Genomic DNA, 24,304 nt, shown 5'->3' with positions numbered 1-24,304 from the left:
GTCAGCACAAGGACACAGCCCTGTTTCACTGCACTTCGGATGTCAAAGGGATCTGATGCTGAGCCATCAAAAACCTCAGCCATACTCTCTTTGTGAGTCTAGAGAACAAGGTGGTTGCTTTGCCAATGTGTTTATCCAGCTTGACATCTAGAGAGAGTGTGTCAGAGAGCCGAAGTACACAAAATTGTGAACAACCTCCAATTCTTGTGTACAGATGGTAATAGAGGGAGGTGAGTCCATGCCTTGCCCCATGCCTTGCGTTTTCTTCAGGCTGATTGTTAATCCAAAATCTTGCTCCATGAAAGGACCTGGTGTATAATCATTGGAACATCTCCCATTCATTTCCTCATCAAAGGACCTGATGATGTTAAGGAGTCTAGATGGACATCCAATCTTGGGAAATACTTTAAAAAGGCTGTTCCTGCTAACCAAATCAAAGGCCTTTGTAAGATCTATGAAGGCCACAAAGAGTGGCTGTCGGTGTTCCCTACATTTTTCCTGCAACTGTCTGAGGGAAAATACCATGTCAATGGTGGATTGAAATCCACACTGTGATTCTAGATAGACTGTCTGCAAGCACCTGGAGCCTCTTCAGCATGACAAAAGCAAGCAGCTTCCCTACAATGCGGAGAAGAGACGTGCCACAGTAGTTATTGCAGTCACCCCTGTCACCTTTGCTCTTGTACAATGTGACGATGTTTGCATCCTTCATGTCCTGTGGTACTCCACCTTCCCTCCAGCAGAGACAAAAGATTTCATACAGCTCAATGGTGATGGTCTCCTTACAGCACTTCAACAGGGATGTTATCCTTCCCAGGTGCCTTACTGGAGGCGAGGGAATCCAAGACCGCTTTTCTTTCTGCTAAAGGTGGTTCGCTGTCCAACTCTTCCAAGACAGGCAGGCACTCGATGTTATTTAATGCCTCTTCATTTACTACATTCTCCCTGGAATATAGCTCACAACAACCATTAGATCCCGGCCGTGAAAGCCTTTGCGAATATGTTAACCACACTTTTCAAAAAGCACGATTAATGTACAGTACTATTTGGTTTCACCCTAAGCATCTGTGTAAGGAACAGATTACTCTTCCTTACACTTAACAATCACTGATATTCCTGCTGAATTTTCTTGATGACACAGCATACATCTCTGCCACTCTGAGACACTGATCATCCTCTAGACCTATTTACTAGAAGCATGAGCATCTATACTTAGGTTACTGACTCGTGGCGAAGGTGGTGTGGTTTTGGTACTAAAAACCTGTTATGTTAAGCTTCTCATAACCCTGAAGGGGAAGGGTGAAGAGGAAATGTGAAGAAGAAACTTACCTTTCTCCTTAGCTTTTGCTGTCACCTAGTGGATTTTTCCTGCAATATCCTCTTCCTCCTAATTATTTTATCTTGGCGTGGTGGACCTCAGGTGTTCTAGACGTTGGTTTGAATTATAACATTCAGTGTCCTTGACTGTTGGCTATGCTCTTGGACCACATAGGAGTCAGCATCCAACAACAGCAAGAAAGCCAGTTTCTCAAGTAAACTGTGCTTTATCCAACTCTGAACGCGATGGCCCCGCACCTAAAAGCAAGGCAGGAAAATGCAGCTGGCCATAGATCAAGTGAGGGTTATTGATCACACATTAATAAAAGGGATGGGTTGTGCACCTTTGCAAGATTCAGTGCAGTTTTGGAAGGGGAAACAAGGATTCATAAATAGGAAAAACTGATTTAATATATATCTCTAAATGGTGCTGGTGGAGGGGTGAACTGTTTGTATAATTGTATACGTACTTTATGTAGGGTTTTTTTGTATTTATGTTTATTCAGTTTTTTCTTACGTTGATATTGTTACGTTTATTTTTCTCAAAATTTTGTATTTCTTTTCTTTTTGATTTCAATAGATAAAAATAAAGTTTTTTTTTTTTTAAAAAAGAAGACATAGAATTGTTCATAACATTCTTTCCAGTATTGTAGTGGCACAGATAAACTTGCTGCAGTTATTTTTGTTGTCATAAAAGTGTTGTATTTTGTATTGCTTCTAATACCAAGTAATTATTTTGGGACACGAGCAAAGTGAATATTGAATTAAATCCAACTGGAGAAAATACATGCACAGAACAGCATTTATGCAGCAGGGTCCTCCTTCCTGTGGGATCTCATTTATATGATCAGGTGCATGATCAGTTGGGTTGGTTATAAACCAGCTTTCACAATCAGTGCTGGAGCAGACATATAAAGGACAGCCTGCTAGTGGGGTGGGGGTGGGAATGCATATACAGCTGCCCTTATTGGATCATGTATGTAAAGAAACATCTGGTCCATGGTTTGTACCACTGAAATGCATTTTATACACAAGCATGTTATTTCTGTTGTCATGTCTCTGTATTTTGTTAATTTTTCCCCTTATTTATCTTCAATGCTAGCATCACCTGGAATTGCAATGTCAGTTATTGAGACATTTCTTGGTTCTGTTTTTGTTATGTCTGGTGTATTATGCTCAAGGTGTTAGTCTGTTTGGATCTGAACGTCCCACAAGATCTTGGTTGTTTTCTGACACCTTCTCTACCTGATGTTCTCACAGTTTCTGAGATGCTAGCAGATTATACATTTTTTGCATAATGACCAGTGCATTAATTTAGCAACTCTACTGTGTCTGGCTTTGTAGTCTGCCTGCACAGTCTTTTAAGATCCACATATGACGCATGGCACAGTTTTCTTAGCAGAGTTGACACTAGCTCTTTACATTCATTCCTTGAATTTTAGTGTTAATGGTGTTTGGAGTGCTTGTTCTTGTCCAGCAAAGATCAAGGCTTCGATTTCTTTCTTGATGGTCCCATTTTAGCCATGCCCGAGTTACATACCGCTAATTGTTTTCTGTCAATATTTCTCAGATATTGTCCATGGAATGGTTTTTTATTTCCAGCTATTCAATTTATATCCAGATTGTTGTTTCTTATATTCAGTCTTTCTGTTATTTTCAAGATGTTTTCTGTTTTTACAACTTAAGTAATTCATCTCTACCTCAATTAATATGATCACTTTAGCTTCTTTTTAATTCCTCTATGACTATGTATTTGTAGTAATCCATAGCCTCCACTTTTCCACATAAAAAATAAAATAAAATCTGTCCTCCTTTTGGATGTAGTGTGTAATGCATGTTCATTAATTTCTGTGTTTTTTAATTTTCTAATTCATTTTGGGTTCACTCTATTATTCCAGCTGGGTAAATAATTATTGGAACTGCCTGTGCATTTATGGCTTTGACTGCATTTTCACTATTTAATTTTGTTTTTAAAGTTTTCTGCAGTCTTTTGATGTATTTCCTTCAGTCATATCTTTAACTTTTGTATGCAGGAGATTGAGGTCCAGAGACCCTAATGAATATGAAGCAACGAATATAACCCATTCATATTCGTCCCTTTGTCTATCAGGTTTCCCGGGTGGGCATAGGAAGAGGAGGGAAGGTGGATGCAAGCAATCCCCCACTTCCCGCTGCCCCATTGTCTGTACAATGACAACGGTGGAATTGCCTCAGTCAGACTTGACAAAAGGGAAGCCCTCCTTTCTGCTCTTTGTAAAAGCTAGGTTGCTGGAACTGTTTCTGCACAAGCCACTGCAGAGCAGGTGGAGGCAGCTGGGAAGGTAAGCAGCAGTGGGAAGGGGTGGGGGCAGGCTGTGGGGGCCAGGACTTGTTTTTTATTTTTAGATAACTCCACAGGCTGTCTTAAAAATGAGTTGACGAACCAACAGATTGATTCATGTTTCGTCGGGTCACTGGGGGGTAATTCATCAAATTTGATGACCCATGAACCAAGATGAACCAACCCATCTCTAATTCCAAAGTATTTATAATTGTCATCATGTAATAATGATTTTATGGTACTGCCATATTTTAGCTCTAATCTGTCTAGTTTTTTTAAAAATGTCACTATGTTATTGTTGTTGCTAGTGTTGCTGCTGCTGCAAGATACTGTAGCAACACTAGCAACAACAATAACATAGTGAGATTTTTAAACATATATATATATATGCTGGGCAGCAGCAAAGATAAGAGAGATGACCATCTTGAGATAAGGTATGTACGTGAAAATTAAAATCGTGGAAATGTAAAATAACAAGATGGTCATCTAGAGTAACAGCATGGTTTCTCTCTTTTTAACCTAAACAATTCTGCTAAATCCCCTGATTAGTGAAGATGTCATAATTTCCACTGCAAAATTCTCTGATCCACATACTTGCTGTATGTATGTAGGCATCCTTCAGTCTCAAGAGAGTATGGTAACGTGCTATGAATAGAGGTTTTGGAACAGCGTCTTGCTAATGTCCAAGAATTTTATTCAGCAAAGCCAATGAAGACAAGACCACACACTTTAATGCACTCTTGTCCTTTTGAACTTAGCAGGGATATCAGTATTAGGGAAAGACATCAGATTTTCAAATAGGCCAATTCAAAATTGCTGTTTACTTTAAACTCTCAGAGAACTAAAGGAGCTAATCACTGAAGTCAGGACATCTAAAAACATGCAAGAGGATTCTATATGCATCAGAAACTAGGAAAAAGTAATAGCTATAAGACGTTAAATGCTCAATATTTTCTCTAATCTTGCCGATAAGGAGCTACTTGGTACATACAGCATAGTTTAACTTCCATGGATAAGATTATGAAGTTTGAGGGGGAAAGCCCATATTATTAAGGTGGTTGGGTGTTTATGGGTCTCCTCCGGTTGGCAAGAACTGTCAAAATCTAATTTGATCTACTCTGAAATATAACTTGAACCCAGCAGAGCACAAGGGATCATCTCTTTAACTGGGATGCTTGTATAGTGAGGGCTGAGCACGTTCAGTGGCCATGGAATGGTGGCTGACTGCTTGGTACAAAGAGGCAAACTTGGGATCTACAATCATTGATCAAATCACAGTTCTTTAGCAATCCTGAGATGGCTGTAGCTCTTCTATATGGTCTTGAGAAAGCCAAGCATCAGACCAGATTATGATTTGACACTGCATTTCTATCTCCTCCAAGAATCATTCTCTTGATGTTATGTTGCCATCAAGTCACCTCCAAATTATGGCAACCCTATGAATGAGTGACCTCCAAAATGGCCCATGGTTAACAGCCTTGCACAGCTCTTGTAACTTTGTAATATACCATGGCTTCTTTTATTAAGTCAATCGATCACATATGTGATTTTACTCTTTTCATTCTGCCTTCAACTTTTCTTAGCATGATTGTCTTTTCCCGCAAGCCTTTTCTTCTCCCGATGTGCCCAAAGTATGACAGTTTCTGTTTTCTCATGTCTTTTTCTTCTAGGAAGAGTTCAGACTTGCTTTGATCTATGACCCACTTGTTTGTATGTCTGGTGGTCAATCTTTTCTTTAGACATATCCAAAGCACTACAACACCATTAACAGAAAGCAAAATAAAATTAGTCTTGTATACTGTTTGCATATAAACACACATGGACTACAGACTGTTTTACAAAGATAAAATAGTAAAAGTTTAGCTAAATATATCAGACATTTTTTACCTAATAATTGGAAATATTAAAAGCTTTTAAGATAGTTAAAATCAAATCTTCCATAGTCCCCGTTGACGGCCATAGTGTACACTGACATGAATGTAATGTTACTTGTTCTTCTTGGCACTTCCAAAGGACTGTGACAGTGTGAAACCCCCATTTTCTTAGGTTAACTTTGGTTCTGCCAACTCTGGCCCATACCCTATTAAATTACTTCCAAATAATGCAATTCTCTGTGTGATGAAGGACTAAACTTTCCTGGGGTTCCATTCGTTTTAAGACGGTGGTTCTTAACCTTTTTGAAAGAAACGCCCCCTTGAGCCATTGAGGAAGTTATCATCGCCCCCCTCCCTGAGGTGATGATATCTTACCTACCTACCTACCTACCTACCTACCTACCTACCTACCTACCTACCTACCTACCTACCTACCTACCTACCTACCTACCTACCTACCTAGTCTCCCTCCCCAGCCGGGTGCGAGGCAGCGCTTCACGGGGCAAGGATGAGGACCCAAGAGACCCTTTCCTTCCACCCGATCCACACTCAGTGCTCCCCTAAAGGAGAAAGGTGAGACGTGGCAGGTAGAAAGAGCTGGATCATCTGACAGCAGCAGAAGCACCGGATCTACTGCCAGCACTGTGGCTGCAGTCACCTTCACAGGTTTGGCTCACTCCAGCGCCCCCCTACCGCCTCCTTCTGTTCTTTCGCCCCCACACCGCCCCTTTTCGTTCTACCGCCCCCCTGAAAAATGAAATCGCCCCCTGGGGGGCATTATTGCCCACGTTAAGAACCACTGGTTTTAAGAGATGGTTAGTTCTTTCTTTCCACATTATAATTCTGGCATTCTCTCCTATTTCTTGCCACATGTGTTCTTAAAATCAAAACAAAACAAAACAACAATTTCCTTGAATTTAATCTGAGTGGGGTGGGAGAGTAACCAAAAAGTGGATGCGCATTTGATGTAGGTGGTTTGAGACTTTTACGGTCAGCTGCTACTTCTTGCTAATAATGAGATCAATGCCTGCTAGATAATTGATTTTATCAATAAGGGTTGGCTTCTGGCATCCAGGAATGTTTCTCCAGATTTCTTTCATTTCTGCATCTATCTGTTTTGTAGTGACTGAAATATACCACACTGGATTGGTGTATTTGCCTGCTGAGCCGCATAGGGCCAAGGCTGTAATTCTTAATATTTGTGGCTGCATGCCTCAGCCCATTCCCTATAGCTTTCAAAGAACATTATTACTTGCAAAAATGTTTTGCTTTGTATTATGGCAGTGTTTCTTATAGGTCTATGTATGATCCAAAGTTAACACATAGGTATTTGGGGGAAAACAATGATCTAGCTGGAGGTCACATATTTGAGTCTTAGCAGGCTTGGGTTTTCAGATGATAGAATAACTCTTAACAGATGCATTAGAAAAATCTGATGTATATTATGATAGAAACAAACCTAATGCATATCAAATTCTACCATCAAAATGCTTCTACCTTGTGGAAACTGTCCAACGGAGAAACAGGGGTAAGATTATCATTGTAAATAAAACTTTTGGTGCCTTGGGGAAGTGGTTGATCACTGGTGTAGATGTTAAATAAGATAGGACCCAGTATGCAGCCCTGAGGTAGGGCATTCTTTTCAGTCCTTCATTAGCTGCTTTGGACTTGAAAATTAACCCTCAAAATCTGTGATTTTCAAGAGGGTTGCTATTACAGTAGCAATCTTATAATAATCTTTAGTTAGATTACAAACACTTTGCAGTTATACTTTACGATGAACTGTATCAGAGGTCAACAAAAGCTTCTTCCATGACTTTCCTGGTTTCAAGGCTGTCCTCAATATGTTGCAATAAACACAGGATTTGTTGTACCATTCTTCCCAGGTCTGAAGCTAGCTTGTTATGGGATGAGGAGTGCTTCCACTTACTCCTCTAGACAGTTCATTTTTATAAAGATGATAAAGTTATGAGATCAGCCTGAAATGTTTTGGATCTGTGGGTTCTTTGCCAGGTTTCAAAACAGCAGTCATCCCTGACTTTTGCCAAATTTTAAAATTTCTAAAAGAGTCGAGACACTTGTTAAAGAGGCTAAAGAGCCAGCTTTCTGTTATTGTGCCAAAACATTTGATGTGTTCTATGTAGATGATATCTATGCCTGAAACTTTGCCATTTTTGCAGCTACAAATAGCACTCCTCCACCCACCCACCCTAATTTGCTTATCAGAGACTTTACAAGAATAGTCTTGTAAGGTCTCTGATCTGCAGTTGCTTGTTAATTTCAAGTTTAAGTTCTGATTTCCTCTGGTTATGTTTGGATCTACCGTAAGTGAGTTGATGAAGTATCTGGTTTGCTGAAAAGTTTGCCTGGATAGGGCCTTTATTTGGGTGGTCTTTAAGCCTCCTTAATCATTTTCATGCCTTTGGGCTATTTCTTGACATGTTTGTTTCTTGCATTAATGTTATCCAATCATCTCTTTTTGTTTCTGGGATGGAAAAAGGTAACTGATGCCAAAATAGTTTCTTCAGTGAAAGGATTTTATTCCAATAATGAAAAATTATTATTCATTTCAGTGACTATTTCCAATGCCAAAGTTTGAAGATAGTAGCTCCTGCATCCTCAGGGTGAAGACAGTCTGGATGATCCTTTTAGCAACTGGTAATAGGCCTCTGGAATCAAGCAAACATTTGATATAATTCCATCCAATATTGTATAATCTATCAACTGGCTCTTCTTGGGAACAGTACTGTTAATGGTCAAACCTCCACCATGAACTGGGACATTACTGGCTGGTGCTGCAACTGCAGAACTGGGGACAAACGTCTTCATTGACTGTGCGCTGTAAATTCACTAGCAAATATCAAGTCTTGCTTATAGCCATGTTGCCATCTTCCTCTGTTAAAAGATGTTTACTACTTAGTTCATTGAAGTTTACCATGGTGAATAAAGACCACCATTTACAAGGTGACACCACACGAAAAGGAGAACATGGCCCTTTTTTTCATGAATTAACCACTTCATACTCAGACTCAAAGCAATTGTCAGTACTGTTTTTCAACAAGTGTGAATAGTAGTGATCACAAGAAGGTATCCTGTAGACCATCTTGACTACTGCCATGGGTGTTGTCAATATTCAGGCTGCCCTCTGGTATGTCAAGCTTGGCATGCTTTTTCCTTGTGAAACACTCTACCTATGAAGGTGTGCCAGGCCCTTTCCCTCCTAATATTCTGAAAGCACATGAAACCATTACTTTTCAAGGAGTACAGTGGTGCCCCACTAGAAGATTACCTCACAAAATGACAAATCCGCATGACGATGAGTTTTGCGATCGCTATATTGCTTCGCAAAACAGTGTTTCCTATAGGCGATTTTCGCTGGACGATGTTTCGGACCGTGCTTCGCAAGACTTTTTTTTTTCAGGACTGTTTTTTGCAAGATGATTTTGACAGCTGATCCGCACTTCGCAAAATGGGTTTTTTCGGGACCGTTTTTCACAAGACAGCGATTTTAACAGCTGATCCGCGCTTCGCAAAACAGTTTTCCTATGAGTGATTTGTCCCCATTGGAAAGCTTAAATGGATTCCAATGCATTCCAATGGGGAACCGCATTTCGCAAGACAATGTTTTAGCAAAACAGCGATTTTCACAGAACGAATTAACATTGTCTTGCAAGGCACCACTGTATTTCAGAATGCCCTCCCTCTATATCTGTTCCTTATTTAGTCAAAATTTTAGCCATATTTTGTAGTTTGCTTGTTGCTTAGGTTTTATATATTGTTTCCAACAATAAAATAAACATAAATAACATCTACCCCCATACAATTAACAAAAACAATATATATATGTTTAATATATATGTTCTTTATGTTTATTTTATTGTTGGAAACCACCCAGGATAGTGACAGTGCTTTTAAAAAAACATAACTTGACAGCCTTTGCCCAAACTTCCCCAAATTTGGCACAGAGCAAGATCAGGCTGTCTGCTACATCTTTGCCAAACTTGGTGCTGATCCAAAATCCAGTTTCAATTCTTTATTGGGTGCCTTATTTTTGGAATTGCCTTCTAGAATGTTGATTTGCTGTGTCGCACTATATCATGATAACTTGAACCAAGGTATACAACATCTTTGACAGTTTCAGTTTCTTTATTGTCAGTATTAAAGCCATGTAGTCCTTCTGTAGCCATGATATTTGTCTTAACATTCAACTGAAGTCCTGCTTTTGCACTTTCTTTTTTCAATGTCTTCAGAGAGTGATTTCAGGTTACTATAGCTTTCTGCCATAAAATGGTATCATCTGCAAATCTTGAATTATTGATATTTCTTCCACAAATATTTACTCCTCTTTCATCTGTATATACAGTAATCCATCTTTCTGTATAATATATTCTGCATAGAAATCAAAGAGACAAGGAGATAAAACACACCCTTATCTGACAGTTTTACTACAGGACACCATTCTGATTCTCTCTATTCTATCCTAATAGGATAGTATAGGTTACACATCAGGGCAATCAAGTCTTTTGATAGAAAGATCCATAGCTTTTTATGATCAACATAGTCAAAGACTTTGCTGTAGTCTAGACAGTCCTAGACTGTTCTTCTGAAATTCTTTGATGTGTTTCAGTAGCTAACTTATGTATATTTACAGTATGATTGCTAGTGCTCTAGAGATTTACATTCCTCTCTTTGTTTTACACCCACCCACCTACCAAAAAAACCCGCTAGGCATCAAACAGACGTTTGGTGCAAGGCAAGGATACAAGATACCTGCCTTGTCATGGCGAGGGGGCTTGAGTAACTCAGAGAAGCTATGGGCTATGCCGTGCAGGGCCACCCAAGACGGACAGGTCATAGTGGAGAGTTCTGACTAAACGCAATCCACCTGGGGTAGGAACCGGCAATTCCACTCCAGTATCTTTGCCAAGAACGCCCCATGATCAGAAACAAAAGGCTAAAAGATATGACGCTGGAAGATGGGACCCTCAGGTCAAAAGGCGTCCAACATGCTACTGAGGAAGAGCGGAGGACAAGTACAAGTAGCTCCAGAGCTGATGAAGTGGATGGGCCAAAGCCGAAAGGACGCTCAGCTGTGGACGTGCCTGGAAGTGAAAGGAAAGTCCAATGCTGGAAAGAAAAATACTGCATAGGAACCTGGAATGTAAGATCTATGAACCTTGGGAAGCTGGAGGTGGTCAAACAGGAGATGGCAAGAATAAACATCAACATTCTGGGCATCAGTGAACTAAAATGGATGGAAATGGGTGATTTCAACTCAGATGATTATCATGTCTACTATTGTGGGCAAGAATCCCGTAGGAGGAATGGAGTAGCCCTCATAGTCAACAAAAGAGTGGGAAAAGCCGTAATGGGATATAATCTCAAAAATGATAGAATGATGTCAATACGTATCTGTGACGGCTACGATGACGTCACCTGCCTATCATGGTTATGCTGGAACCCATCTGCCTATAGCAGAGCAGGAGGTGGGACTCCAGGAGGTGGAGCTGTGTATATAAGGGGGGGGAGTGAATGATGTGAGTCAGTTAGTTAGGAGTTAGGAGTTAAGAGTTTTGGAGTTAAGAGTCATGAAGAGTTAAGGTCTGAGTGATAGTGTGTATGAGGGGATACTTTATTATTACTGATTGCCTTTTTATTTTAAGTATTATAGTGATTTACCATTCCTTTTGTTATTATCAATAAACTTAAGTTTTTATTTTAAAAATCATACTTTTGTCTGAAGAGTTTTATGAGGGAATGGTTGGTGGCAGCGTAAATAAAGTGTGTATGAGAGAGTGTCCTGACCATTGTGACGTGAAAGAGGAACGTCACAGTATCCCAGGCAGACCTTTCAACATCACAATAATCCAAGTTTATGCACCAACCTCCATTGCTGAGGAGACTGAAATTGAACACTTTTATGAAGATTTACAACACCTTCTAGAACTGACACCGAAGAAGGGTGTTCTTCTCATTCTGGGGGACTGGAATGCTAAGGTAGGGAGTCAAGAGATAAAAGGAACAACAGGGAAGTTTGGCCTTGGAGTTCAAAACGAAGCAGGGCAAAGGCTAATAGAGTTTTGTCAAGAGAACAAGCTGGTCAACACAAACACCCTTTTCCAACAACACAAGAGGCGACTCTACACATGGAAATCACCAGATGGGCAACATCGAAATCAGATTGACTATATTCTCTGCAGCCAAAGATGGAGAAGCTCTATACAGTCAGCAAAAACAAGACCTGGAGCTGATTGTGGCTCTGATCATCAGCTTCTCATAGCAAAATTCAAGCTTAAACTGAAGAGAGTAGGAAAAACCACTGGGCCACTCAGGTATAATCTAAACCAAATCCCTTACGAATACACAGTAGAAGTGAAGAACAGATTTAAGGAACTCGATTTGGTGGACAGAGTGCCTGAAGAACTTTGGATAGAGGCTCGTAACATTGTACAGGAGGCAGCAACAAAAACCATCCCAAAGAAATGGAAATGCAAGAAAGCAAAGTGGCTGTCCAACGAGGCCTTACAAATAGCAGAAAAGAGAAGGGAAACAAAATGCAGGGGAGATAGGGAAAGTTACAGAAAATTGAATGCAGACTTCCAAAGAATAGCAAGGAGAGACAAGAGGGTCTTCTTAAATGAACAATGCAAAGAAATAGAGGAAAATAACAGAAAAGGAAAAACCAGAGATCTGTTCAGGAAAATTGGAGATATTAGAGGAAAATTTTGTGCAAAGATGGACATGATAAAAGACAAAAATGGAAGGGACCTCACAGAAGCAGAAAACATCAAGAAGAGGTGGCAAGAATACAAAGAGGAATTATATCAGAAAGTTTTGGATATCCCGGACAACCCAGACAATATAGTTGCTGACCTAGAGCCAGACATCCTGGAGAGTGAGGTCAAGTGGGCCTTAGAAAGCCTGGCTAACAACAAGGCCAGTGGAGGTGATGGAATTCCAGTTGAACTATTTAAAATCTTAAAGGATTATGCTGTTAAGGTGCTACATTCAATATGCCAACAAGTTTGGAAAACTCAACAGTGGCCAGAGGACTGGAAAAGATCAGTCTACATCCCAATCCCAAAGAAGGGCAGTGCCAAAGAATGCTCCAACTACCGGACAATTGCACTCATCTCACACGCCAGCAAGGTTATGCTCAAAAACATACAAGGTAGGCTTCAGCGGTATGTGGACCGAGAACTCCCAGAAGTACAAGCGGGATTCCAAAGGGGCAGAGGAACTCGAGACCAAATTGCCAACATGCGCTGGATTATGGAGAAAGCCAGAGAGTTCCAGAAAAACATCTACTTCTGCTTCATTGACTATGCAAAAGCCTTTGACTGTGTGGACCACAGCAAACTATGGCAAGTCCTAAAAGAAATGGGCGTGCCTGACCACCTTATCCATCTCCTGAGAAACCTATATGTGGGACAGGAAGCAACAGTTAGAACTGGATATGGAACAACGGATTGGTTCAAAATTGGGAAAGGAGTACGACAAGGCTGTATATTGTCACCCTGCTTATTTAACTTATATGCAGAATACATCATGTGGAAGGCTGGACTGGTGGAATCCCAAGCTGGAATTAAGATTGCAGGAAGAAATATCAACAACCTCCGATATGCAGATGATACCACTCTGATGGCGGAAAGTGAGGAGGAACTAAAGAACCTTGTAATGAGGGTGAAAGATGAGAGTGCAAAAAACGGTCTGAAACTCAACATAAAAAAAACTAAGATCATGGCCACTGGTCCCATCAACTCCTGGGAAATAGAAGGGGAAGATATGGAGGCAGTGACAGATTTTACTTTCTTGGGCTCCATGATCACTGCAGATGGAGACAGCAGCCCCGAAATTAAAAGACACCTGCTTCTTGGGAGGAAAGCAATGACAAACCTTGACAGCATCTTAAAAAGCAGAGACATCACCTTGCCAACAAAAGTCCGAATAGTCAAAGCTATGGTTTTTCCTGTAATGTTGTATGGAAGTGAGAGCTGGACCATAAAGAAAGCTGACCACCGAAGAATTGATGCCTTTGAATTGTGGTGCTGGAGGAGACTCTTGAGAGTTCCCTGGACTGCAAAGAGAACAAACCTATCAATTCTAAAGGAAATCAACCCCGAGTGCTCATTGGAAGGACAGATCCTGAAGCTGAGGCTCCAGTACTTTGGCCATCTAATGAGAAGAGAAGACTCCTTGGAAAAGACTTTGATGTTGGGAAAGTGTGAAGGCAAGAGGAGAAGGGGACGACCGAGGATGAGATGGTTGGACAGTGTCATCGAAGCAACCAACATGAATTTGACACAACTCCGGGAGGCGGTGGAAGATAGGAGGGCCTGGCGTGCTCTGGTCCATGGGGTCACGAAGAGTCGGACACGACTAAACGACTGAACAAAACAAAAAAAAACACCTTCTCTCAGGCATTTCTCCAATGAAGTGGCAATAATGGCTAGCTACTTTGCTCACTTTGAATCTTTTCTGGGAGCATTTTAGAAATTCTGTCAATTGCTGCCCTTTTAGGGTTATGAAAGCTGTGAATTGGTGCTGAAGACTCAAAAACAGGAAAATTGCCTCTTCTGACATTCTTTTGACTAGTTTAAGCATCTCCAGATTTCTAACACAGGTGGTTTCTGTGTTGTATTATTTTGGGCATCATATGCTTCCAGAGATGTATGACTGTTTCTACAGCCTGGAAGTTGTTTACCTTCTGTGAATCTTCTTCAACATGGCCAATCAATGTTTTGCTACATGCCTCAGTGTTTTCTATTGTGTGAAAGTCACCAACTTTTCCTCTGGCTGAAGCCAAGGATCTACATTCTTGCCCCCCAAATGGTTGGGATATCAAATACCTTTTTTGCAGTCTTTTTGCTTCTTCCATCTCCTGTTTATTTTCAACAGATAAAGTGCCACAATGTGCCAGGAACTCAGCCAGCAAATGGCAGCCCAGAAGAGCTTTGCCGTGATCTCCTCTTTTTTTTTTCTTCCTTTCCACACCATTTTTTCCTTTTATAAATTACAGCATAAGCATAATTTGAACTTTTTTTTGTTCACCTCTCTATGGAGATGCATAAAGAATCAGAGAAAGAGTGGTGGTGATATTGAAGATTTTAGTGCTCAGGTCCATTTCAGTGTCATCATTAAGTGTTTGTTGTTTTATCTCTCCTTCTGTGTTTTACATTTTCAAGGGTAAATTTTACACACCTTTTTTTGCACTGGAACCACCAAAACAATAATTTCTGACATCTTGTTGGCTACATTTCCTTCGGCACAACCACAATATGAATATTACCAATCCAAAACTGAAAGTCGCCTGTGCTTATCTTCTATCTATCTATCTATCTATCTATCTATCTGATTTGTACCCCGCCCATTTAGTCCACTGACTACTCTGGGCGGCTAACAACATATAAAAATAAACCATTTAAAATATAAATCAAGCAATACAACAATAGACAAGGACTCAAGATGAAAAAACAAAATAAATCAAGAGGTGGCTGGAGGGAAGGCTTGCCTAAATAGCCAGGTTTTCAGTTGGCCTTTGGAAATGCCCAGCAAAGGGGCCATACGAATCTCAGAAGGGAGGCTATTCCAAAGGCGAGGAGCCACTGCCGAGAAGGCCCGATTTCTTATTTTTCCTTCTGGTCCTCCCTCGGCGTTAGGCTCCTCAGCCTCACCTCCTAAACACCAGACAAAGTGTTACATGAAGTACAGATGCGAAGAACAGACATACATCCTTTATGTCTAACTAAGACCGCGGTTACATTGCCAATAAGAACCACTCTTGAATTTGGTTTAGCATAATTAAAGATGATTTAAAACCAGGTGACTACATAACATTAAGGGAAGCACACATTTATTTATATCATGTTATTTAGATCCAAAGCATGGTATTTTACTGTGTCGGCAGAGGGATGTTTATTTTAGGATGTGTGTAAAATTGATTTATTTGTAAGCATTTTGGCATTGTGGATGCCTCTGTTGGTATAAACTGCCTTGCGTTGGTTGCCTCCCACAGCCTCTCTCACTCCTGCTGTAGGGGAGGGAAACAGAGAGAGAAAGCAGAGAGAGAAAGGTTGGGTGTCTTTCTCCCCTTTGCAAAGGCTTGTGACCTCTGAGGAGGAGAAGGAGGGAAGGTTTCCCTGCTCAGTTTCAGCCCAGGTGTCACGTTCCCAGGGGTTACAATAGCCGAAGTCCGATAAACCAGTCCAGGGTCAGAGATATCAAGAATGCAAAGACAAAGTCCAGAAACAAACTTACAGAATGAAGTCCAATGTCAAAGTCCAGGGTCCGATACACAGTGTAGTTCAGGGTCAGAGTCCAGAGGTCAGAGTCCAATACCAGCGTAGTCCAGGGTCAAAGTCCAGAGTTCAGAGACAGGAACAAGATGCAAAAAATGTGGATGCAAGCCAAGGTTTTGACTCTTTGCTTCCACGAAGTTTCTGGCTTCACTGGAAGCTTGTTTTATAATGAAACAGCTCCTTGAGCTGCTGGAAAGCTTTCTATCCTGCTAATACTCAGGACTAGATGAACGTAGGTCTCTGTGGAAAGCCTTTGAGCGATCCTCCGATCTTCTTGTTCTAAGTCTTTCCCGAAGCCTGCCCCGAAGCCTGTCTGCTGTGGAGGGAGAATCTGGAGGCGGTTCAGGTGTTTCTGATCTCTCCACATTCTCTTCAGCCACAGTTAACCCTTCTAGGTCCAGGTCTTCGGAAGCACTCATGACACTAGGCCTCCCTTCATCTAGGCTGTGTCCACTCTTTGTTTCCCTTATTGGCAAGCAATGTCTCTGGTCAGTTTCAGCCCAGGCCTCCTCCTCTGCCCAGGCTGTGTTTGTGTGTTTTGCTTTGAATGAAGCTATGGTAAAGTATTCTGCTGTTAGCCAAGCACTAAAGTGCCAGCCCTTTCATTTAAACAAACAAACAAACAAACAAACAAACAAACGAGCAGTTGCCTCAGAAGACACACACAGTGATTCTAAGATCACATGATTACTACATGACTATTAACTGATTTTGTTACCACTGCAGCATATTCCAAGGTATACTATAAATATAACCAGGCCCTAAGGTTGGAGAAAAGGCCATTTCTTTCTGATTTCTTGTGCATCAACAGTAAATATAAAACAGTGGCTATACCTTTCCAGTAAATATTTAAAATGTGAAGGCTACTTATCATTGGGGAGGCTATGCGGGTATTCCATGCATCATTGTCTTGAAATCACAGGACTGACCCTTGAGTGCAATAGGCCTTACACTGCCTTTTCTATACAGCTACATTCCTGGGATGCTCTCCTCCTCCTGCTATGCCCAGATGAATCCCATCTAGGCATTCGGACTTCTGTAATTACTGACTCGAAAGCCTACCTCCTCTAAATCATTTCAACACATGTAAATCCATGGAACAATGGCGATGGCCAATAAAGGAAGAAACATTCATAGGATTTGATCTTTGTATCAGCTGATGGAAAATGAAAAGAGGGAGTGTTTCCTTTTGGGCTTGAATCTACGGTCTTCTTTTTGCCACAGCCGTTTAACAGGGCTATGCTTTTGAAAACTGGGTTTAAGTGTCTGATTATATTCCTTTCGACGACCTCCGTAGTAAAGTATAGTAACTGTGATCTGTAAATTGTAATTGAAATTTATAAGTGCAGGTAGCAAAGATACATGTTTTCCAAGGCCAGGTCAAAGTGTTTTTGGTGCCTAAAATAAAAAACCAGATGGAACATCTCCCCATAGCTTTGCAGTGATAAAAAAGAATGTGGCCGGACTTCCATGACAGCTAAGATCAGCTGCCTGAATTCGCCTAAAGTAGGACAAGCCTTTAACATATTCTAAATAAATGCATTCTATCTCCTCATCTGGTCATAGTAGGGATGTTGTCAGGACAGGCCAACCTCTGCACATGTATCCCTTAGACACCAGCAGAGTCAAATCTCCCACCCACCCTTCACATGAGACTTCAATTCTGGGATGGCAGGCGCCCTCTCATCTGGCTCCTAAGAAGACCTGGCACACTTTGGTAGCCTTGACTTCACCCTCACAATACCTATTATTGTGTCCTTTCCTTGAATCCTGCTTTGCACTGATGTCTCCAGGTCAGGAAACACAGTGCCCCGTGCCCCCTGTAAATCTGCATGATTAGGACAGAGTTACCTTAAAACTTCTTCCTCTCTCTCTACCAAGTCCCTACTCATTTTTCCCCTTAGCAAGCTGGAAACAAGGCTGAAGTGAAATCCTCCTGTCTCTCTGCTGATTCGGCTGCCACCACCCTACTCTCAGTCTTTCTCTTTCTTTCTTGTCACCTAGCTAGTGCCAGGACAGCAAGTCTTTGGAAGGAAGGAAGGAAGGAAGGAAGGAAGGAAGGAAGGAAGGAAGAGAATGGAATAGGGAACAGAATGGAACAGGGAAGGAAGAGGGAAACAAGCAGACTTAAGCGCTAGGTGTGGAGAGAATTCAAATGGTTAACAATCTGCAAACAAGGCCAATTTCTCCCTCTCTCTACTGACTCCTGAAGCGAATTAATCCAGCTTTCTGGATGCATATTCACAGCAGATCCATTTGCATTTTTCCCCGTGTACAGTAGTTGCATTCTTAGTACCTATCCATGTAAATTGGATCCATATGTATATCTTACCATTGTTTTTTGAAGTCAACTTTATAATTAGCTCCATGGAGATTTCTAGAAAGCTTTCCTAATTACTCTCAGCTTGTCCAGTTTCTCATAATTTGCCCTATGTATACAGTACATGACTCGAGAACTAATGGCAACTCCCTGAAGATTATCCAATTGGTTGTGTTAAAATGTAGCATCGTTCAGTGTATTATATGGGCAAGTTAACCTTGCTCAACCTAATATATGTTTAAGATTATCTTTTTTCATATAAGTACCTGTTTGATTTCAATATGTTCTACTTACATATTTCAAAATAAAGAAAACATTATAGAAGGTGTTTTCAGATGGAAGACTTCAGTGCGTCTAGTCAAAACCTTAGCCACTGTGCCGCTTGTGCTAAGAAAAGGGGTGACAAATGAAGGGTGGAAATACAAGAGGGCCACAGCTTAAAGAAATCATTGTCTGGAACTTCTGTAGAATTCTGTAAGAGTTTGGTTAAAATCCCACGTAGAAACAGCCCCAAACAGCATAGGACTCCACTGCTTTCTCACCCCAAGAATAGTAAATCCTATAGATTACAATTTACAGATCACAGTTGTAAATTGACCTTCCTACTTCTTTGGGAAATGAGAAACACACAATACTATATATGTCTGTACTCTTTCAGGGCTAGATTGACCTCCACATTCAGAGAGAAAAGAACTGGCTCCATGTTGACAATCATCAACGTTAGTTTGACAGTCTGCAAATAAGGTGACTACTTAAACTGCACTTTATTTTTAAATATGTTTTCGCATCTTGGATATGCAGCAAAATATGGTGAAGTCAAGTTTCTCAAGGAACCTGAACAATATTATCAGGAAGCTATTTATACTTTAAGTAGAGACGTAGCACCTGTAATACTAACTACATTTCATTTTTCATAACCTTTTGTGTGTCTAAGCACTATTCTTCAGATGAATGGAGTGGTCTGTGAGTGGAGTATAAAAATTGTATACAACCATGATATGCTTCATCCACAGACCATTCCATTCATCTGAAAAAAGGGTGCTTAGACACACAAAAGGTTATGAAAAATAAAACTTGTTAATCTTGTAGTGCTACAGGAGTATTTATGGTATATATTACTACAACAGGCTAAAATGGGTGCCCTACTACATTGCCTTATCAGGAAGCTAGGCTCTGTTGCAATTGTTGACTCCTAGCCAGCTCAACCAAGGCAGAAGGGTCAACGCTGAGAGTTAGCCGATTTTGAGGTATATTGTATACCTCAAAAACTATATGACATGACAATTCAAAATTAAACAAGAAATAGTAATGGAAGAAGATACTCAATAAATATTGCTAAGGCACTCACTCAACTACAGAAGAAAATTGGTTTGTGCTCTATAGATTTAATGTGTGGATTATGCTATGGATAATTTTTGATTGCAGCATATTACTAGCTGAAAATTGCTGTGACAAAATGAATACTGATGAAGATGAATGAAGAAAAGTGGCAGTGTATGATTAGAACACAACTAAACCAAACCAAAGCATGCTGCATATATACCACCCCATAGCTGTTAAAGCACTTTATGGGTGGTTTAAAATTTAATTATGCAGGCTACACACTGCCCCCCCCCCAGCAAGCTGGTTACTTAGTTTACTGACCTCAGAAGGATGGAAGGTTGAGTCAACCTTCAGCTGCTACTTGAGCCCTTTGGGATCAAATTGAGGTCATGAACAGTGTCTTGATTCCAGTACTGCAGCTGAACCACTGCACCATTCACATTAAGATGATAGAAACAATGACTACAACAGAATGGCATTGTTTGGTGTGAACAATGAAGAAATTACATTTGCCATTGGTTTTGTATATGTGGTACCATCATCAACAAAAATAGTCTCAGCAGCCAAAAAATCAAAAAACACTGAAATTGAGAATTTGATTCACAATGAAAATCTACGCCACACAGATACATAGATATATTGCTGAGAAATAATATAGATTTTAAAAAGTAATGATGAAGTTCCCACTGGGTTTCCTTGAGAAGGTGGTTGAGAAAGGTTACATCTTTCCTATTTTTTGGCAGAATGAATACAGTTCAAATAATTTTGCTTCTAAAATTTAAATTTTCAGTCAGTCATAACCCATCAAATCATTGACCCATTAGGTCACTGATTTTGATATTTAACTACTAAATTGAAGGTTATTTGGAAAGGGGAAACGTGGACATATATAAGTCATTAAAAAGGGCTCTGGTTGATAAGAGCTCGCGTGGAAATTGATGACCAAATTGTGAGTCCCAAATTAATCTTCCTCAGAAACATCTGCATGGTTTGAGGTGGGTAGGTGGCCCCATTATTGCTCCTCCTTCCTCTCTCTGGCCTGCCCAGTTTGAAATTTTAAATCTCTTACTGCCCAAACGAACAGCAGCAGAAAGAGTGCAGAAGATTCCTGGCTTTTCAGGGCCCTCTTGTCCCTCAGTGTTATGCCTCTGAGGAAGAAAGTAACATGAAACAGTACTTGCTGTGGCCCAGGCAAAGGGATTGTGCAGGTGCTCTCCAGAGCTGCTTCAACCACACTGAACTTCTTTAAGGATGGATCTCTCCCATAGAGCCAGGCACAGGATGGGTTACTCTGGTCACTTTGACACAGCACAAAGGGAACATATACAAAAGCAGTGGCAGTACACCCTGCTGGATAGGCAGAAATGGTAGATGGCCAGCCAATCATGCAGCCAAGGAGATGTGGTGGGAATGGTTGCAAGCAACCTTGAGAATACTGGGTGATGCTTAACCTGGGAATGTTACTTTTTTTAGACTACATTTCCTAGAAGCTCCCAGCAAGCATAGCCAAGATGGGAAAGAGAGACAGGGGCAATGGATCATAGATAAATTGGTGGCATCTTGTGTAGTGTAACTTCTTAAGTCTTCCTGAACCACCAATCTGTTAACAGCATATTCTACAGGGTCAGCCCAAGATGTCCTGCTGCCTGTGATGAGGCAGCAGCCAGTGTCCTTTCCCACCAAGCGTAAAGTACTTAAACTCTGCTAAGTTATCCTGGTGTATGAAGCAGAAAATTCCACAGGTGTTTGTCTCCCTCTTTGTCAGCACAGCAGGCGCCGCCGCAGCAGCAATAGCAGCAATGGCAACAACCTCTTTATAATATGCAAAATTTCTGGCCTTGGAGGTGATGGCCTCCTAATTTAAGTGGCAGACATGATCTCTTGCTTCCATGTAGACAGACAGACAGACAGACAGACAGACAGACAGACAGACAGACAGACAGATCATTTCTGCCACTTAAATTAGGATAGATCTGTCCAAATGAGAGCCAATATGGTGTAATGACAACAAGGACCCAGGAGTCCAAATGCCCACTCAGAAATGGAAATTCAACAGATAAAATGACAATGATAAAAACATAAATATCTCATACCATGAAAGCCCTACTGGAGTCACTCTAAGTTGGCTATGACTTGACACCACATAAGAAAACAAACAACATCTGTCCAGAGAATGACTTTCTTCTATCTGTCCTTTCCATTGACAAACCAGCAAAACACTGGTGTGTTTTTTTGGGTGGGGGTTGTTTTTCAACATCATATAACATCCATGAACAACAGATGAACAGCACTCATAAGAAAACAGATATAGGGGAAAAGAAGAGAAAAAAGGAAAAAACATAAAGGGAAAACAAGGGGGAAGCGGTTACAATAATACAGTGTAATCTTGGCTCTATGGCAGTGTCACAATATTAAAATCCATAACATATGTTTTTATTTATTTATTTATTTATTTATTTATTTATTTATTTATTTATTTATTTATTTATTTATTTATACTCCACCTATCTGGTCCCATGACCACTCTAGGCGGCTATATTCTCTACTCGTACTTGTTTCTAGGCCCAATCATAGAACATTTTTCAGCTTTCTTTAACATATATTCTCGGGTTCTGATGTAATACTTCTGAAAGGCTATCAGTTTCTGCAGTACAGTATCTAATAATTTTTAATCAATTCCTCCACCTTCGAGTTCTCCCGATTTTTCCATTTGGGGGCTCCAGTCAGCTTTGCAGCTGCGAATATGTGTAACAACATGTACAGTATTTAATTTTTTATCAACAATTTCTGGCATTATGTTCAGTAGAAACATTTCTGGTTTAAAGGCTATTTTTTGTTGTATAATTTCTTGTGTAATATCTTTTATCTGTTTCCAAAATCTTTTTACTTTATCGCAGGTCCACCACATATGAAAAAAAAGTCACAGGTTGCTTAACACACTTCCAGCATGAGTTGCTAGCCCCCAACGCCCAGCAAAACACTGTTGATCCAAATTCCCAAGTCACGTGAGTTTACATACTTAACATTCTTAACATCTTACTAATTATTAGCTTCGTACAAGTTAGGACTCAATACAAAGATGTTCCTAAGGTTTACATCCCACTCCGTCTCTTCTCATGTTTGGTGGATTTCCCAGGGCTCTTTTCTTTTAACTAGAATATGGGGGGGGGGGGAATCAATGCTTAATTCACTGTATGTGTATATGTGCAAGACAGAAACCTCTGAAGTTACTTAGTTTACACACTCCGCACCTGCTCAAGGATAATTCCTTCTGTTCTTTCTTCTGGTGATCCACCTTTAAGCCCTGGCTCTGAAGAGAGGTGCTAAGTTTAGATACAAATTAAACCCAAAGGAATGGAAAGCATTCACTTGGAGGGAAAAGTCAGGAAGTTGACAATAAAGTAGGGTGGATTTGTTTTCCTCACCTTAATCCTTTATAAACTGCATCAAGCAGAGGTGGGCTGTCTCCAGATATTAACAACAGCTTCCCTCTCCCCATTTCCTGCACTCCATAGGGCTGATGGGTTGCCCATCCAGCTCACATAGAGCAGTCAATTTTCAGCTTGCATTTGTTCCCTCTGTGTTCTGCACCCAGAAGTTGAGGGACTGATCCTTGAGCATCAAATAGCAGCAGAACACATGCCCAAGATACCAAGGTAGGACCTGATATGGAAAGAATCCTGTCATTCCCAGATGTGGTTCTTCGGGCCTTTTTCAAAAGCAAGATCCAGTACTATATCTGGGATCACAACTCACCTCCACCCTTATCTTGTTGCTCTACAATCTCCTGAGCGTAGATAGCAGATTTGATACACAACTTTTTCTCTAAAACTACTGATGCCCGTATGTTACTTTAGATCTGGAAGAATTTAGCACAAGGGAACATTTTTGTTTTGAAGAAGAAAAAGATATTTGTTACATGCTTTTGCTTTAAAATGATTTAGACCCAGAAGAAGAGAAAAGGAAATGTTAGCCTTTCTAATGACCTGTTTCACTACCTTCCTACCGTAAACAGAGTGTAGAAATTAAAGCTTTTTCTGCTCAGATCCACACCTAAAGAACAGTTTCTCTCATTTCTCTACAAGAATGAAGCAGTTCACTTTCACCTCTATCTTGAAGACTTATAGCACTGTAAGTAATTTTATAAGATCTAAAACATTTATCTCACCAGGAATTTACTGAGCTCTCTAGCACTAAAACCTGTGATGAAACAGGCTGTCCTTTCAACATTATATCCTCTTGTTGCAGATTTTTTAAAAAAATTAAAGCAAAAACACCTGAATTTGTGCTTTTGCACTCATAGATCCATCAATGAATTTGCCCGTTTAGTTAAAATACAAAGGGGAAAGCATTTCTAAGGGTATAATCGCTAAATACCCAGGGTTGTACAAGATCCAAATCCAAAATTTTTAAAAGCCTTTACTTTTCTGTATTTGTTTTACTGAAAGTTTTCAAATGACACAAATTGCAAGGTGTATGTGAGGAGAGAAACCATGAGAGCAAAATGCAAAGTAAATAAAAGAGCAACAAGGAATTGTGAAGCAGAAGATGTTTTAGAAGGAGGGGTTTTTCAGGTTTACTCCTCTACCTCTATTAGTTCAATGCATTTAGCAAAATAAATACATCATAATGATTGTGTTTTTAAGCCTTTGCTAGAGTTTTTCAAGGTTATGAAGTGAGGAACAACTTGTTTCCCCTGCCACCTTTCAAAACAACAAACTACTGTATTTTCTTCAGAATGGAAGGATTTGAAGAAAATCTGCAGCATGCTTTTCTTTCTGAAGCAGAAGGAGCTTCAGTCAAAAAGAGCAATGAAAATAGCTGAAAATAGGACCAAACAGACATGCCTGGG

This window comes from Pogona vitticeps, chromosome 2 (genome assembly GCF_051106095.1).
Source record: "Pogona vitticeps strain Pit_001003342236 chromosome 2, PviZW2.1, whole genome shotgun sequence".
In the NCBI taxonomy this organism is placed as follows: Eukaryota; Metazoa; Chordata; class Lepidosauria; order Squamata; family Agamidae; genus Pogona; species Pogona vitticeps.
The sequence above is the reverse complement of the archived record's forward strand: the minus strand, read 5'-3'. Positions refer to the sequence as shown.